The 5772-nt window shown below is 31.6% G+C and overlaps 1 pseudogene across 1 annotated transcript; it reads right to left on the bottom strand.

Annotated features, from left to right (window-relative positions):
• LOC143567606 (autophagy-related protein 8f-like) lies at positions 1 to 2026 on the bottom strand (annotated as a pseudogene). Its single transcript, XR_013141443.1, has 6 exons — positions 1974 to 2026; positions 1625 to 1665; positions 1463 to 1518; positions 603 to 655; positions 384 to 502; positions 1 to 192 (listed from the first exon to the last, which is right to left on the bottom strand). The product of XR_013141443.1 is annotated as an autophagy-related protein 8f-like (transcript).
• Positions 2027 to 5772: the final 3746 nt, after the last annotated feature.

The following is a 5772-nucleotide window of genomic DNA, read 5'->3' on the forward strand; positions in this document are numbered from 1 at the left end:
AAGAACACAAGATTATTGACAAATATTAAATAGCAAGGTTTAGATTATTATGTACAAACATTCTTAGAAAGTTGTTGATGAAAGACATAACGATGCACTAGTCCCAACTGAACGTGTTCTCTCCACTGTAACAAACATATAGAAAACCATCTTCGTTTTTCTTTTCTTCGTATATTGCAGACATAATTGCCCCTATGATACAACACAATACAATACAACATCAGGTAAACATTCACAAGCCAATATATGCTAATATCTCGAAGCGAAGGTTCACGAGAGGGAGGTTTGACTTTTGAAGTCAAACAAACTAACTAACTAACTTTAATCTCCGTATCTACATTGATTTTTATTTATTTTTTTTTAATATTAGAAGTGAAATTTACCGGTTGGTGGCAATGCATTATCAATAAATACGAAAATAGCCTTCTCCGCACTTAGCTTAATCCGTTTACGAATAACATACACAAATTAACCAACTGTCAAGTCAGCTGGAACAAGGTACCTGCAAGCCACAACTCATTGACTTAAATACTAAATTCAACCCACAGTAATGTCTATAAAGAACTTTAGAAAATATTGCAAAAAATAATCTTATAGCGTACTTTTTCTTATCGATATTGGGAACATCACTTCTTTCTGCTTTCTCAACGATTACCTTAAATGATCACCGATTCAACTATTTATTACTATCAAAATGTTGAATCTCATACACAAAAACATCAAACTTGGAGGCAATAAGTAAAAAAGAAAACTATTTTTTAACCGTTTACAATCAAAATATTGAATCTCATGCTCAATAACATCAAACTTGTAGAAAATAAGTGAAAAACACCACCTTTTTTGAACTATTAACAATCAAATTATATGCTCAAGAACATCAAACTTGCAACAAACAAGTGAAAAAGAACACTTTTTTGAACTATTCACAATCAAATTATATGCTCAAGAACATCAAACTCAACAAATAAGTGAAAAAAAAGAACACTTTTTCTAACTATTTACAATCAAATTGTAGAATCTCATGCTCAAGAACATCAAAACTGCAACAAATAGGCGAAAAAGAACACCGTTTTGAACTATTTACAATCAAATTATATGCTCAAGAAAGTCAAGCTTGCTACAAATAGGTGAAACAGAATACTTTTATGAACTATTTACAATCAAATTATATGCTCAAGAACATCAAACTTGCAACAAACAAGTGAAAACAAACACTTTTTTGAACTATTTATAATCATATTTTAAGCTCAAGAACATCAAACTTGCAACAAATAAGTGAAAAAAGAACACTTATTCGAACTATTCACAATCAAATTGTTGAATCTCATGCTCGATAACATCAATGTCAACGCAAATAAGTAAAAAAAGAAAGCCTTTTTGAACTATTTACATTCAAACTGTTATATCTCATGCTAAATGCACCAAATAACTTATCAATTCTGTAGAAAAGATCAACATTTACCGGAATCCTATCAGGGTATTTATCCCTAATTCTAGCAGCCTCGGCTTGCCTCTTCTCTGAAACCAACACAAACCCATAACTCATAAAACCGATAACACTAACACCAAACTGCAACAACGGTTCACTTGCAAAGAAAAATCGACGTAACAAATAAGCACATACCAAGATTATGTTCTTGCTTAAATAAACTCCTGTCCATTTCACTGTATTTCAAATAAAACCACATATTAATTTATAATATTTGCATATTTTATTTGCAAATATAATATTTGCCTTCTGTTTCGATGTAATCCAATATTTGCAAATATAAATTTATAAAGAAAACCATCAAAGTATTTATATCTATATACTTTATGATAATTGATAGTCTCACCCACATGTAACTAATAAGTCAAAGTTTTATGATCATGTCAACCCCACACATATAACAAGATGATCCACAAAAATCAAGATAACTTAACAGTATAGATATAAACGAATAATATGATTTATGCAATTGAATGTGACGAACCTGTTTGATAAATTGCAGAGGAGAATCTGATTGGGGTGTGTGAATTATGGGTTGTGAACTTATTCTAACAAAAATGAGAAGGATTTGTAGCAAAAAAAAAAAAAAGAAAGTGAATTATGGGTTCTGTTAACAGGTCAAGTTATTCTAACAAAAATGAGAAGGATTTATAACAAAAAAAAAGAAAGCGGATTATGGGTTCTGTTAACAGGTCAAGTTATTCTAACAAAAATGAGAAGGATTTATAGCAAAAAAAAAAAGGAAAGTGAATTATGGGTTCTGTTAATAGGTCAAGTTATTCTAACAAAAATGAGAAGGATTTGTAGCAAAAAAAAAAAAAAGGAAAGTGAATTATGGGTTCTGTTAACAGGTCAAGTTATTCTAACAAAAATGAGAATGATTTGTAGCAAAAAAAAAAAAAAACCCTATAAAAAGTAATAAAAAATATAACTCAAATTTTAATATAAAAACACAAAAATATTTCCACCGTCTTTCTCGTTCTCAAAAAAAAAAAGAAAAAGAAAATTCGAAAAAGACACAATGTTGAGTGTGTATTTTTGTTTATCATTATGTTTTCTATTTATTTTCTTCATTAATTGTGTCTTTTTTTATATTATGTTATATTACTTAACATTGTGTCATATTTTGTTCGTCATTGTGTTATATTTTGCAATCTATTGCGTCTTTTTTGGTTTATCGTTGTGTTATTTGTTCATTTTCGGCACTGTCTTTTCTTCGTTTTTTTTTTTTGGAATGTGAATAACAAGGAAAACATTTTGGTTTTTTTAATTTTTTTAATTTTTATTATATATTAAGTTATTATTACTTTTTTTGAATTTTTTTTAGAGGTTTTTTGTGTGACCACAAATCCATCTCACTTTTCATTTTGTCTCTATTTGCATTTGAACTTTACCCTAAAGTTGTAATGTACTCAACAAAGTAGTTTTATCTTTTAACGGTTTGAATCTCGTGTTATTCACTTTGGACAAATTGTATCTGGTATGTGAGCGGGGAGTCGGGGACAACGGGTAAACTTGAAATATTATGGATAGGTATTTGGGCAGGAGATTAATTTAAAAGTTTCGTGGGTTTGGGACGTGTGTGGTATCAAGTGATACACGAGTCTGGTTTACCCGAATTATGTGTAGTAAATATTTTCTTTCTTTTAGTTATGTATTTTTAATTTTTCTTATATGATAAAGTTGTAAAAAAATATATTAAGTTATGTATATGAAAATCGTAAAGGATAACTTTAACAAACTAATATGTATACTTGATACCTGATGAGTATGAGACCAAGAATGTGATACGATTTTAAAATCATATACATGTGACATTTAATAACTATACTTAAATGCAAACCTTAATGCATACCCTGAATGGATGCACAACTTACAAACACGCTTGATGCGAAAATGGCTACGAAAGTTTTGTTACCATCCGAACAACAAAACTTTCAAACATAGGTAGCGTTTGGTATGTAGGATTGATAGAGGGAATGAAATGATTTATTGTGTGGGAATGAGAAAAGTGGTGTTTGATTGCTCAATGGAATGGAATCATCCATTACACATGGAATCTCATTCCATCAAAACCATTCATTCCCACCCCCCCTCTTTTTTTCATTCCATTCCTCCTTCACCCTACTTTCTCAACATCACCACCACCTAACAACAACAACAACAACCACCCCTACCATCGCCGCCGCCACCCGCTCCGCCACCATTAGCGCAACCACTACCACCTTCGCCGCCACCATTGTCCCCGTAACCACCGCAAATATTGTCACCGCCGCTGCCTACCATCATCGCCACCATCACTGTCGCTGCCTAGCCATCACCACTTTCGCCACCACCACCATCGTTGCCATTGCATTTTTTTTGTAAAACAAATTATTTTGAGATAGGAGAGTTTTATTATTTCTATTTCATTCATACAATATTTTTGGATACCAAATAACAAAAAGTAATAATTCATTTCATTTTTATAGGTTAACCAAACAAGACAAAGTAATGGTAATGATCCATTTCATTCCATTGTCCATTCCATTCCTTCTCCCATTTCATTCCGTCTTCATTCCATTACCTTCAAACAAACATACCCATAGTTCTTCATAATCATCTCCGGCCCTTTCCCTATCCATATTCATATAATTAACTTAAAATCAATATCTTTTTCTCTTTCAGTTTCAATTAAATAATATATGTTTATATATTTATCTTTATCTTTTCTCTCCCCTCTACTCATCACCAATTTCTAAAAATATTAAAAAAAATTATACAGTGTGAATAGTGAAACCTCAAATATAATTTTTTTCGTATAGCATTTTCTCTTTTCGCTGCTCACAATTACTCAAAACCCACCATATATTTTACAAAACACATTCACATTATTATAAGGCATGAGCTGAGAACGCTCTTGCTAAATATAAATCCAGCATTTGTTAATATCCTAACTTGTGGACGTGTTTGATATTTACCATTAAACCAAGGGCTTATAACCTCAAAATTATAGAATCAAAACCAAAACTTATTGAAATAAAATAAAATAAAATAAAATAAAGACTTAACTATACAATTGGTGTATAACGTTTCATGAAAGTAACAACATTGGGTATTAACATTTAAAAGTCACTTGTTTAAGTATTCTACTTTCAATTTTGTAATAAAGTTGGATACTAAGTTTAACATCCGTTAAAAATTTACCAGAATGGGAGTCATGTGATAAAAAACTAAAGGAAATCTTGCCATTACACCTTTAACCCATACTAACGTATCAACTGCTTCTTCTTCACTCTATATTTGTAATATAGAGAAAACACAAAGTCATGATTAGGGCAAATGAAGAGCAATGGACGCGTGGGCAATTAGGACAAAGTTTCAAAACTTTGAATTCAACATGACTTACGGTACGTAATTTTGGTAATGATATGCTTTTTAGACCCTTTGTTCTTGATAGTGAGATGAAATTAAAAAACAGTATTTTTATATTTTTTGGATTCAGGCCTTCATCCAGATATTTTTTCTATCATAATTCACCATGGTAGAGAATTTTTCATCAGCAACTACCACAAAGTTTATAAAACAGGCAATGTCAATTATATAGATTTGTTGGACATAGAAAAATTTTATATTTTTCACCATGGCTGTGAATTTTCCATCAGTTGCTCCAATGATTAATTTTGGGTTAGTCGGCAAATTAATCGGCCAATGGTCAAATCCAGCCAAAATTAAAATTAATCGGCTTTTTCTACTAAGGCTCCGACAAGAATCAACGGTTTCCAACAAGATTGCGGTCGAATTTAGCGATTTCCAATGAGATTCCGCCCAAAAAATATACACATATAAAACTAAAAATTACATATTAAAATATGTTCGCGTATATAAAACTGAAAATTATACGTTAAAGTTTAGATTCCATTAATCCCGAATAATCGCCGCTCGCGACTTCTATAACACCGCTACCGACCCAATCTCCATTGATTGGCAGCAGCAAACAAGAACAAGAACAAGAACAAATATGGGAACAAGATCAAACTTGTACAAGAACCCATCTTTCACATACAACAAAGCTTTCAATCTCAACTCCGTTCTTCAAAACCTTAAAGGTAAACATCAAAATCAAATCCCCCAAATACCCATCTCAATTTTTTGCTTATAACCCTCATATCTTAATCATTTCCCATCAAATTTCAAAGCTTATAATGCCGCCACCGGAACCCCAAATTCGCCGGACGAACAACCACTCTCCGGCGATCACAAAAAACCCTCTTCGCAATCCGACTGCCGTAAGCGACAGAAGA

The sequence above is a fragment of the Bidens hawaiensis genome, unplaced genomic scaffold, assembly GCF_021521415.1.
Source record: "Bidens hawaiensis isolate Kalapana, Puna unplaced genomic scaffold, B.hawaiensis_p1.1 tig00023456_1, whole genome shotgun sequence".
In the NCBI taxonomy this organism is placed as follows: Eukaryota; Viridiplantae; Streptophyta; class Magnoliopsida; order Asterales; family Asteraceae; genus Bidens; species Bidens hawaiensis.